General features: G+C 34.7%; 1 protein-coding gene across 1 annotated transcript in view; it reads right to left on the bottom strand.

Moving 5' to 3' along the window:
• LOC132557612 (cAMP-regulated phosphoprotein 21-like) overlaps positions 1-5,952 on the bottom strand; it is a 49,547-nt gene extending 43,595 nt beyond the window's left edge. The window contains exon 1 of the mRNA XM_060222119.1: positions 5,873-5,952. The gene's annotated coding sequence lies outside the window, so the exon portion shown is untranslated. The remainder of the gene's footprint in view (positions 1-5,872) is intronic.
• Positions 5,953-13,982: the final 8,030 nt, after the last annotated feature.

Raw genomic sequence — 13,982 nt, forward strand, 5'->3', positions numbered from 1 at the left:
TGATAAGGGGCCCATTACTGATATATATAAATGGATGATAAGGGGCCCACTACTGATATATACATAAAATCTGTATGTTCTTCAGACCTTTTCAGTTTCTAAAAACATATGGTCCTTTCTTATGAACATTATTACCTAATTACATATCTGCAAACATATTTATGTTATTTTGATTATTTTTTACTATTATCAGTTTCTTTACATGTGCAATATTTATGACACAGCAAATACTATTTATTAATATGGCACCAAAAATGATCATCAAAATTTTTAACAAGAGGAAAACCTTTATATTTCCTTTTTTAAAACATTTTCTTCCAGTTGGTATTGTCAATATAGCAGGAGTTCTTATATTACAACTAATTGATGATTAGAGTGTGACGTGTACTAGTACTGATGTACATAGTATACGAGATGATTAGAGTGTGACGTGTACTAGTACTGATGTACACAGTATACGAGATGATTAGAGTGCGACGTGTACTAGTACTGATGTACACAGTATACGAGATGATTAGAGTGCGACGCGTACTAGTACTGATGTACACAGTATACGAGATGATTAGAGTGTGACATGTACTAGTACTGATGTACACAGTATACGAGATGATTAGAGTGCGACGCGTACTAGTACTGATGTACACAGTATACGAGATGATTAAAGTGCGACGTGTACTAGTACTGATGTACACAGTATACGAGATGATTAGAGTGTGACATGTACTAGTACTGATGTACACAGTATACGAGATGATTAGAGTGTGACGTGTACTAGTACTGATGTACACAGTATACGAGATGATTAGAGTGCGACGTGTACTAGTACTGATGTACACAGTATACGAGATGATTAGAGAGCGACGTGTACTAGTACTGATGTACACAGTATACGAGATGATTAGAGTGCGACGTGTACTAGTACTGATGTACACAGTATACGAGATGATTAGAGTGCGACGTGTACTAGTACTGATGTACACAGTATACGAGATGATTAGAGAGCGACGTGTACTAGTACTGATGTACACAGTATACGAGATGATTAGAGTGCGACGTGTACTAGTACTGATGTACATAGTATACGAGATGATTAGAGTGTGACGTGTACTAGTACTGATGTACATAGTATACACGAGATGATTAGAGTGTGACGTGTACTAGTACTGATGTACATAGTATACGAGATGATTAGAGTGTGACGTGTACTAGTACTGATGTACACAGTATACGAGATGATTTGACTGTGACGTGTACTAGTACTGATGTACACAGTATACGAGATGGTATGGAATCAACCAACTTTTTCAGCTGCATGTAATCCAAAGTAAATTACATACATCAGTGCTACTACGCTCCACACTGGTCATTTGTCTGATGAAGGTGACCGTGTTGTCATCAAAACATCACACACTATTCTTCTAATGGTTGTGTTATAAGAACTTCTATTCTATGAAAACATTTATCGTTTTACATATGTAAGAGGCTGTAGTAATCAGGTACAAGATGTGTCACAGGTAGGAAAAGTATTGTATATAATACAAAATATGAAAATTTTACCTTCACCTGGAAAACATTCTAATAGCAGTCCACTTCAACCAAACAGGTAAAATCAGGTGTTGTCATGTAAGGTGTTTTGCATCATGTTATCGTGCAAAGCTCACTATATGGGTGTGGCCATATAGCATGCAGGTAAAAGTCAATATTTGGTACACAGAGTCTGTAGTGCAGACATCCAGCTGGCTACTTCACCAGAACTAGCCTTTAGCACCAAACTATACTACCTGCTTGGCAGATACTCAGCTGAACATTCCCTATATGAATGTTACAGTCGTACAGTCACTCAATGTTTGGAAATCTTTTAAAGAATCACTGCATTTCTGGATGCATACATAGGTCTGTGTCATTTGCAGGTAATATTTTGTTATAATAGTGTAACTCAACAGTAGTAGCAGTAATCTTTTCTAATACACTGTGATCCTTCAATCCCTGACTTGTATAACAGTCTGTTTGTTTCAAAGGAGAAGGTTGATGACAAATGAAAAGTCAAAGATACTACATTTTAAGCTTTCATTAAAATTTCATACATTCTAAAGTGATATACAACATGCCCAAGGGCCTTATTGGTCATCTGAGTTTTAAACAAGAGGCTCATATGGCCTGTATCTATCAAATAGCAAAATTGATTCCTCTTCATCAAAGAATGCTTCAAACTATGTAGAGTTTTGATGTTTCCAGCTTATCTTCGTTTAATGAAGAAGATTTTCAAATTTTATATTCAAAATATGGTCTTTCAGTATGGCAGTATCAAAATATATCTTCATGTTACAATACTAATCAAGTCTGAATGATTTGAAATTGAAAAGAGACCCAATGGGTCTGAAGTACTCACCTGGTATATATATACCAGCCAAATATCATGCCACTGGACCTATGAATTCATGAAAAGAAGCTATTGAAATATTTTAGCAAATTTGACACAACCCCTGTGACCTTAAATACAAGTCAAGGTAATTTCTTTTGCAAACTTTGTCAGGCTTTGTCATAGGAATATAATAAACAAATATCATTCCTCTAGGACTTTTAGTTCATGAGAAGTCGCTTAAATGTTTTAACAAATTTGAACTCTGTGACCTTGAATATAAGTCAAGGTCATTTTTTTTCAAACTTTGTCAACCTTCATCAAAGGAACATACTAGCATAATATCATCTCTCTAGGCCTAGGAGTTCATGATGAGTTGTTTAAATGTTTTAACAAATTTGACCTGTGACCTTGAAAATACAGTCGAAACTCGTTATCTCAAAATTCAAGGGACCATGGAAAATATTTCAAGTTATCTGAATTTCGACTCAAATGAAGTGTATAAAAAAGGTTAAGGATATCAGTTTCCTGACGTTGATTACAGTTGAACGTAGATGGGCTATGATAGTTTAATCTGTTATTTGAAATGGCAGTAAATAAACTAATAAATGAATATCTACTTTTTCGTTTTATTGTTTATTCATACAAACAACAAATGTAATACTAACTTAATAATAACTCCAATCAAATACATTCGTACTCACATCATTCCGTCCTGCATGTGTTAAATAATACCCTTATTGACAAAGGAAGGGCAATAAAAAGAAATTAAAAATTTCCTTTTGATACGCTACAAGAAATGATGTATGAAGCTACGGATCATATCAATATGACTTTATTATGAATAAATAATCATAGAAAAAATGCGGCACTAGAACGTTTTTACCTATTACAGAAAACATTGTACAAGTACTAGACTTAACAAATCCCCCACAGATATAGACTCTATCAATGAAAAATACTTTCAGCACTTCATTGTCCAAACACTAAATCTGACAAAGTACCTGATCACAGTTCTTCAGCAGCTCAAAATTAGTTTTTCTCAGAAATGTAGGGATCGGATTTCATCAAAAGCTTGTACAGGTTTTACGGTTTTGTTTTTATCGTTCCTGAAGATGCATGCAACCAAGATAAATGTTTTCATGTTTCGTGTAAACAAGCTATTTTTGCTAATGTACAGGTAAGTTACTGCTACAGGATGTTGACACTAATTAAGAAGCCAACCTTTAATTGGATTATTAAACTGGAAAATTAATCGCCAAAGACCAGGTGTTGTGTGTATAATGGGCCGATAAGCTGTAATTAGCCATGTGTTACGCACAGGTGACTTTCTACTCTGTGTATGTATTGACAAATTTCGTCAGAGGACACAATGTTTTGACAAAATTTAATTTCGAGACGAATGACTTTTCCCTTGCTTTACAATTGAAGGGACCCTAAAAACGCTTCAAGTCAACCAAAATTTCGACTCATTTAATTTTGAGTCATCCAAACTAAAATTACAAAAATATAGAAGGAAAAAAATCAGGACTTGAAAATTATTTCAACTCAAATGGAATTTTGATGATTTCAAGACAAGTTTCAACTGTAGGTCAAAGTAATTTATATTTGCGAAATTCATCTGGCTTCATCCTAGGAACATATCAGGCAAATATCATTTATCTAGGCCTTTCGGTTTGGTCCAGGTGAGCTGATGAAAAAAACATGTCCAAAAGGATCATTTTCTGTATAAAGTTGAGATGAACAATTTTGATAAATCATCTGAAGACACCTTTCGTCTATGACAATTAATGGTTTCCAGAATAGCTCAGTCTGGATAAGAATATTGTCAAAATTCATGTGATTTTTACTTCTCCTGGCTCAAACCCCATGAGTTTGTGGTGGGGAGAATCCTATAATTAACAATTTAGATGTATATTCGGCCAAGGAGGGTTTGTGCAAAATTTCATTGAATCAGTTCAGGGGATTTCTAAGTCGAAATTGTCAGAGACAGCACACATCAATAGACAAAAGGTGACTAAAATAGGTTATTTTAGACTTTGTCACAGGTGTCATCAAAATAGGACATTGAATTTGTCCCAAAAAAAGGTAATGAAATTAATCACACAGAAGTTTTCATTCTAACTTGCCAACAAATAACTGCATAAACAAACGAACCTCACATGAAACATACATAAACATAAAATCCTCTAATCTTTTCCTGTAGTATCAACCCTAACCTATCACAGAATTCTGTCTTCATCCTTTATCACTGTACTGGGAAGAGTGCACACATTGTTACTAGAAAATTACTGTATATAGCTGTATTGACCTCATGCAATAGGCTAAAGAGTCAACTTCACACAATGTCTCATCCATGTATCTGCAAGCTGAAAGTTTAACAACTTTGGCCATTTATCACAACAAGCATAGTAATGAATACACAGTGAAAATAACACGAAGCTCATTGCACCTGTATTGCTCATTTGTTCTACAGCTTAAAAAAGAATATTTGTTGAGAGTCAATTTTTGAACTTACAAAAAGTTCATTCCAAAGAATGCTACATTGTCAATCACACAAATATCACAACTTGTAGCCTCTTGTTTTAACATTGAGATTATGGTGTTCAAACACATCTGACCCCTGTGACCCTGAAAGAGGGTCAATGTCATTCATTTAACTTACTTAGTAGCCTTTCATCATTGAATTCACTGAACAAGAAACCTACATCTGCAGAAAATATCCCTCTAATACATAGAAATAGCGATGACATACTACATCTGTGAAAATCTAAGTTGGCTGGTCATCAGCCATTTGGGTTTTTTTTCTAGGTCATCAGCCATTTGGGGTTTTTTTCTAGGTCATCAGCCATTTGGGTTTTTTTCTAATCAAAAACTGGAAAAATGAAACCAATGAGAGCCTACATATCAACACTCTGATATATCCAGTACTTCATACAACAGATAACAGACTATCACTGTCAAAATCCAAGATGGCACCTTGTGGCCATTTTGTTTTCCAATCAGTTCTGACAAAGGGTAATTTGAACAGCCAACCATCTGATGATGGTAGGAGATTCCATGCTTGTAAGTCTCATTGTTTCTATAAATAGTCAAAGTGACCGTGGTGTTGAAATACTAAAACACTCATCCAAGGTATTGTCATTGTTGACCTTTCTATAAGGTTTAATCCCAATTCCTTCACAAATAAAGAGGTTTTAATGATGACATGGATGCAGGATGGGACACATATAGATAAACATGGATAATAATATATATCTCCAAACCCCTTTACTTGTTCTAGTGAAAATGTAGGGGCTACAAACTAATGGACGTAACTATTGCCAGTTAATCATAGTCTATGATGGAGAAAGGATGACCCTAGATGTGAACTGAAAGAATGAGTATGTACCATATGGAATGAGGTGGAGAGTTGATGATGTAGTGATGTGTTGTCCTCACCCAGGAAGGTATGTCAATTTTGGCCATTGCTGTCCAGTGTCAAGTGCTTAATGACAGAAGAGGTGAGCTTACCTTTGGGTGATGTATAGGTGTTGATGGATGAATTAGTCCACAGTATCTATATTGCACACTTGTGATGCCAAGGAGGTCGTAGATCAGTTCCTTGGTCTTCTATCATTCACACTACCAGTAAACTGCTGGGGCTAATGGTCACTCTGATTTAGCTGCATTCTGTCCACTGGTTTGTATACCCCCTGTATAACAAGCTTACAAAATCATTGTGCCTCCACCTGTCCATATATCATCAGGAATGACCCAAAGGTACTGTCAAACTTTCTATTTAAGAAAATCTCTGGTTTTGGTATGAAGCAATATTTTCCCCCCTGCTGTATCCGCACCTGTGTTGAGCTGGTTAATCACCTCTACATCGTCACATCTTGATAGGTTCCTAAAAGAAAGGAAAATGAAGTTTAAATCTTAACCAAATATGGAAGAAATTAATAAATAAAAACATTGTCAAATTTTGGCATTAGTAGCTCTTTCTAAAAGAAGTGATTTTTATGCAAGCAGTACATAAGGCTTATAGTGCTAACCAACATTTGTTTGCATTCCTCCTAGACCTGAAGAGAACATCAATTGTTTCCAGGCAGAATACAAATGTCATTTTCTCTGGGTCCTTTAAACCTATATTTTTCATGCTTTAAAAATGATTATTAGTACTACTGTCAAAAGTGAACATTTTAAATGTTCGATTAAAAAAGACTTCCCAAAGAAAAGAAGGAGACAGATTAAATTTTTGAAGAATGAAATCCAAATTCAAAAACCAATATATTTGAATATTCTGAAGAGGGTTTTTTTCTCAATCAGTCAGGCAAAACAATCAATGCCGTTTGAAAGACTTGATGCACTGAATCCATGTCATACCAGCAGTGTGATTATATATTCCAGTTGTAAAATTTAAGACAATGGATAACATGATATTGTACTGAAGACAACAAACATACAGTAAAAAGAGTGACGCTGAAGATGACAATGAGCTGACAGATCAGACTCCTGACTGGAAATAAAGGCCAGGTCAATGAGACAACAGTCAATTGGAGAGAGTTAAGCTTCTCAACCACTTGGCCCTCATACTCCTGATAGTCTCTCATTGGTTACACTACACATGACATTTCCAAATCCAGAAAAGGAAAAGAAAAGTCATTAGTTTCACCAAAATGTCGAAGCACTGGACTTTTATGATCAAATACACCCACTTTCAACTTCTTACCTTTTCATACAAATTTAACAAATATTTTTTGTTATTTAGCAAACTCCCACTGAGACCCTAAGCTTGCTGACATGATTTCCTAATAACCTCCTGGTCTGTTCTCTGTAACATTCCTCAGGTACACACTTGTCTCTTCATAAAAATCATTACTTCCTCTCAAAAGCTTTGCAATTTTGTTCATAATTTTAGAAAAAGAATCTAATTACCTTGGCATATGAAACGAAATTTAAGAAATATTTGAATGAAATCACAAAACAGCACCTTACCAGCTATATATAACATTTAAATGTTACATTCCACTGCTTCATCTTATTGTTGGGTTATTAAAATCCAATATGTACCAGACAGATATTACAGAATGTCTTATCATGACAATGAACACATTTCTGGACAATACCAGAGCAGAACTGACCCAAAAAATTCCTCTTACATAACATAGTTATAACTAAACTGGACAACACTCGAGTAGAACTGACATACACAGTCTTGTTATATAACGTAGTCAACACTGTACTGGGCAAAACTCTAGTAGAACTGACATACACAGTCTTGTTATATAACGTAGTCAACACTGTACTGGGTAACACTCGAGTAGAACTGACATACACAGTCCTGTTATATAACATAGTCAACACTGTACTGGGCAACACTCGAGTAGAACTGACATACACAGCCCTGTTATATAACATAGTCAACACTGTACGGGGCAACACTCGAGTAGAACTGACATACACAGTCCTGTTATATAACATAGTCAACACTGTACTGGGCAACACTCGAGTAGAACTGACATACATAGTCTTGTTATATAACGTAGTCAACACTGTACGGGGCAACACTCGAGTAGAACTGACATACACAGTCCTGTTATATAACATAGTCAACACTGTACTGGGCAACACTCGAGTAGAACTGACATACACAGTCTTGTTATATAACGTAGTCAACACTGTACTGGGTAACACTCGAGTAGAACTGACATACACAGTCCTGTTATATAACATAGTCAACACTGTAGTGGGCAACACTCTAGTAGAACTGACATACACAGTCCTGGTATATAACATAGTCAACACTGTAGTGGGCAACACTTGAGTAGAAGACTTGCCAAAAAGTGTTTGGTAGAATTGACCTACACAATAAGATATAACTTTATACTTACAGAATTTCAGTCAGTCTATTTGGATATTGAATACTTGATTCTCTATACATTTTATAGGAGACATTATTCCTTAATACAATGTACTAGTAAGGGATAGAATTATTATAGAAACCCTTGTGGAAAACAAATGTAAGCCTTAGTCCTTAACATATGGATAAACTCAATTCAGACTTAGTTCTAAATGTATCAGTTTCACATCCACATTGTCAGACACAGTCCTAAACATATGGACCATCAGTTTCACATCCACATTGTCAGACACAGTCCTAAACATATGGACAATCAGTTTCACATCCACATTGTCAGACACAGTCCTAAACATAAGGACAATCAGTTTCACATCCACATTGTCAGACACAGTCCTAAACATATGGACAATCAGTTTTACATCCACATTGTCAGACACAGTCCTAAACATATGGACAATCAGTTTTACATCCACATTGTCAGACACAGTCCTAAACATATGGACAATCAGTTTCACATCCATATTATGTCAGACTTAGTCCTAAATGTATGGACATGTATGTCAACATTTGATTTCAAGTCAATCTAACACATGCTGGTTGTATTATGTACAGACTTCCCAATAGGTTATAACAGCTGTTTGGGAAAAGTATCCTTAGCAAGATTTATCACTTAACATAACCCTGTTATCAGAATATTACACAGGTAACACTTACAATATCACGATTTGTTACGACGTCATGGCATCATATTCAGTGAGATGTCACATATACTAAATATTTCACAAAGAAGTGGTAATGATCACTAAATTATCAATTCTGAATACTTTATCTGTAAAAGTAACAAATTAAACAACAATTTCGCTATTTCAGTTTCTCAACATTCCCACAAACTTTCAGCTCAATGGCACCAGTGAAAATAGAGTAGTTTAAAATGTACTTTTCAAGGTAGAAGGCATGGTGGCAAAATTAGATTTCAGACTGATCAGGGGAAAAAAAACACTTGGTCCATTTCAGGATCATTTCAAGCACAATTAAGCTAAATCTACATGGTGGAACTTAATATTCAATTTAAGATAAACCTCATGGAACATGATGACTTAAGGTCACTGTTTTGGCAGTTAGTTTGAATACAGAGTGGGTCCAAAATGCAATGATCTTTAATGACATCTGTGGACCATTTACAACACAACAATGGAAGTTCCATCTTGATAGTAACAATAAAATGTTCATAAAGGCTACATAGGGACCATGCCATACTCACTAGTGTAGATCCTGTTGCTATATCACACCCATTTAGGAGTAGTGACAATAAAGAAGGAGAGACAACGTGCACTGATCTCTTCCGATCTTTTTCCAGTAAAGATAAAAACAGATTGCCATTGACAGACGTTTGATAGCTAGCCTCTGTCTATATTTTGGTAATAAATATGGGAACTTTATGCTAGCAAAGGAATCCTAAATGAAATACACTAGAAAGGTTGATAAAATACTGATGAAACGTATACCTACCAAAACTATTATAATCCATTACGTCCCACATAAGAGTTAAGAAATAAGAACAAGTTAGCCAGGCGACTGTCCAGCCTGACAAGTCAATCAACTGTCTATAGCTATATATTGTGTCCTTGACAAGGATAACATGGAAATAGTATACACCTGTAATTAATGGCATACCAAATACAGGTAAAATACGGTCAGATTCAGTGTTATGAGTGTATAAATCAGTGATGACTATGTGATCAGACAATGTTTCGATGTAATCTCTACATTCAGTATAGAATATATACTACACATATTGTACATAGATCCAAGCTGTGTTTTTGTATCTGACAATTTTTAACATATTCCTTTCATTATATTTGTACAAGCCCATTACTCTGCATGACAAAACAGACCGTTAAAAGAGACTTGGTAAAGGCTGATTTAGAAGAGGAAATGGTAACAACAGCAATCATAATAATGGTAAACATCCAAGGTTTTAATTGTGATATTTAAGTCTATATCTGAAATTAATATTTGACAGAAAAATACTGAAATATGTATTACCAGCTTTATTAAAAAAGTTATCGCTTCTGAAATGTTTATTTCTTTTAAACAAGTCAATTCAGGCCACACCAATTTGAAAAATAGTTCTTTGGGAATTACTGCTCCTAAAATCTGGAGTCGAGAATTTTTTTAAAAAATTATTGCTTTTCAAAAAAATATCAAAATTCCAGATTTTTTGGGTAAGATTTTGATTGTATAGATCTCTAATTTTAGTCACATAGATGCTTCATTTTTATAATGCAGCTAAAAAACTGTGGTAAAGAACATGTTTTGGCAGATATGATTATGTGGTACAATGAAGAGCCACTGTCTGTAACAATTAGAAAGTGTTTACCGCTAAGACAAGGCCCGATTTGAAACAGGATTTGTTCTTCCATGGCACTATCATGTCATATGTGAGTGGAAAGTAATTAGGATACTCTTTATGTAGGCCTAGTATTCAACTTCTCCAGGTCAATCAATGTGAGACACATTCTAATGATAACTTATTTTTTTCTAGCAGACTCATGAAAGAATTGTCTTTCCGGATCACAAATTATGGACAAATAATCATTACATTAGTATTAACAAGAAGAAAATCCTTGAAATTAAACTGAGTAAATTCACGTTTTAAACAAGAGGCCCAAGGGGCCTTAACGGTCACCTGAGGAATATATGTCAATAATCTGGGGATTTTAAAATGTTGCAAAAATGTAAGAAACCTTGTGCAGGACCATGTGTAAAACATCTGTACCAAGTTTGAACATGACCCACCAAATCGTTCTTGAGAGGAAGTCCATAATGTCTTAGCCAAACAGAGGCCAGGGTGGCCATCTTGGATTTTGAATTGCCCCAAAAAGTTAAAACACTTGCAAGGACCTTGTGTAGAACATTCCTATCAAGTTTCACCTTTTCCCCCCTCCTGGGGCCCCTATTGGGGCCACACCCTTTTTCTTCGCAAACTTGAAGTGGCTTCCCATGGGGATGCTTTGTGCCAAGTTTGGTCAATATCCATCCCATGGTTCTTGAGAAGAAGTCATTTAGGTTTTTACATATGGCCCCTTTTACACCCCTTATGGGCCCCAAACGGCACATAATCACTTTTTTCAACATAATTTCATATGTCCTTCACTAAGGGATGCTGTCTACCAAATTTGGTTGAAATCGGTCAAAGTTCAACTTTGTAGACCTTGCCATAAGGACCCTAAATATCAAATATGAATTTAATCTGTTGGTTCATGAGAAGAAGATTTTTAAAGATTTACCTAATTTTACCCCCTTTTTCCCCCTCCTGCGGCCCCTATTGGGGCCACACCCTTTTTCTTCGCAACTTGAAGCGGCTTCCCATGGGGATGCTTTGTGCTAAGTTTGGTCAAAATCCATCCAATGGTTCTTGAGAAGAAGTCAAATATGTGAAAAGTTAACGATACACGACGACAGACAAATCATGATGGCATTAGGTCACCATGAGCCTTCGGCTCAGGCGACCTAATAAATGCCACTGATACTCATCTGACAGTGAAATATAAATCATAGCATAGGTATATGAAAAAGTGTATTGAAAATTTATTGGTCTTATGTGACCTTAATGGGTTCGTTTCAGAGTATTTTCAATTATTACACAAATAAAAGTATTTTAGAGATATGCATCATTTTCTTAGTTTTTTGTTATACAAAAATCAAAATAAGAAATAACATTTCTGAATATAAGGCCCGCTTTTTTTTTTTTTTTTTTTGAGCTTTAGGTTAAAGATCCTTTATGACAAATAAGGAAAATGTCTCTCAAACATTATTATATAAAATATTCAACAAAGGGGGTTAGTGATATACTGTGTTGTGACCTGTTCCCCATAGGTCTGTCATATATACAAATAGTTCATTGTGTTTACAATCATAAGTAATTAGCATAACGTAAAGGTGCAAATCTTGGTGACATCCTACAGCTTTTGTGAACTTTATATTTCACGTTGAATTATGTATCTGTTTTATACTGATGTATCATATGAAAGTGTCAATTTACTTATGTATTAAATTGAGTTTACTACTCATGGCACACTAAAAGTTAAGTACTCTCAAATCTTCATGTTTATTGCTATTTTCCCTGAGCTAAGGAAGAGACGTTTTGATAGACTTCATATTTAAAACAGGAAAACTTTTATCATAACATCTTTTGATATGGGCCTTAATGTGCATTTTGTCTTTCTGTGTCCATTTGTTCTTGGTATAGATGCTATCGATATGTCTTCTATGTATTTCTATATAGCTGCTGATGATGTGTACATTTTTGCATCAACCAAATCAAAAATAATTCATAGTTACTTAATTTTGTGTTCTGTTTAAAGCATGGGTATTCAAATATAAAACTGGGCTATTGCACCTAAGTAATGTAAGCTTGAGAATCTACTATGAAAACATATGTTTCATAACTTAACATTGTGATATAAGTGGAAATTGTTATGAAGCTGTATAACCTATGGGTTTGGGATTGACTACTATTTTTGCTTTTTATTTTTACCTTGTCTTTTTCTAAGAAGAAAATGATTATACATATGTTATGCCAATATAATTTATTCCTAAGATTTGTCTCATGCTCATGTGTGACAGTAAACATCAAACTTTGTACTAGCTGATATGCTTTTAAATAAATCCAGAATTTAAAGTAAGAATTCCTGCATTTATTTTTCTTGTAATTTGTCACTTTGGATTTCTTTATTTTTGTTTTTTTTTTACCATTCCACTAATAACTGAATTTATCTAGTGTGAACCAGTGGAAGTACTGTGCAGTGAAAAATGGATGTCATTTCCAAATATATCTATCATTTGTGAGAATGAAAAAAACTGTCTTTGAATGTACCTAGTATAAAGGCAATCACTTAAAAGCATGAAAAAACATTACTTACAGTCCAATATCATGTAATTAGCCTAAGTGTGCACCTTTTCAGGCACTGAAATTCATAGCTGTGAAATTTTACTTCCGCTCGCACCAAAATTGACCAAAATTAGAAAAAAAATATATGAGAAAAAAACACCCTCTCGTTCCTGTTTTTTTTTCTTCTAAAATTTTGCGATGAACTACTTTTCAAATTGGTATGGCCTTATTAGTTCATGAATTCTGCAGGTCTGTAAGTGTTTAATGTACTATTCAGGATGCTACCTGGTGATCTGGAAATGAGGAAACATCACTTACAGGTATTAATCATACTTTTAATTATATGACACTTTATCAACTCATCGCAAAAGTCTTAAAGATTAATAACCATTCCTTTGCATCCATACAGAACATTACATGTTAAAATATAACCAAATATTATCAGTATAGTGTCCAACATACAAAGACAAAATCATAGAATAGATTCAATATGATGAGATAATAATCAGCAGAGAAGAACCACAGTTTATTCCCAATAGAAACAAGATTGTTATAGCTATACTTACTACAAACAGCTGTCCTATATAGCTGGGTATTCAACACTAGGGCCAGCAACTCCTTAAAGCATGTACATCAGACCAGCTACTCCAGGTCTATACATAATGTTTCCTAGCCCAACTACTCTACAATAAAACAAACTGTCTAAGGTATAGAAGTGTTAGAATGAGCCAGGACAAATTGCTGATAGTAGTATAGAAGTGTTAGAATGAGCCAGGACAAATTGCTGATAGTAGTATAGAAGTGTTAGAATGAGCCAGGACAAATTGCTGATAGTAATATAGAAGTGTTAGAATGAGCCAGGACAAATTGCTGATAGTAGTATAGAA

Source organism: Ylistrum balloti, unplaced genomic scaffold (genome assembly GCF_031769215.1).
Source record: "Ylistrum balloti isolate Yb309-2 unplaced genomic scaffold, AGI_CSIRO_Ybal_v1 Utg370700, whole genome shotgun sequence".
Classification (NCBI taxonomy): Eukaryota; Metazoa; Mollusca; class Bivalvia; order Pectinida; family Pectinidae; genus Ylistrum; species Ylistrum balloti.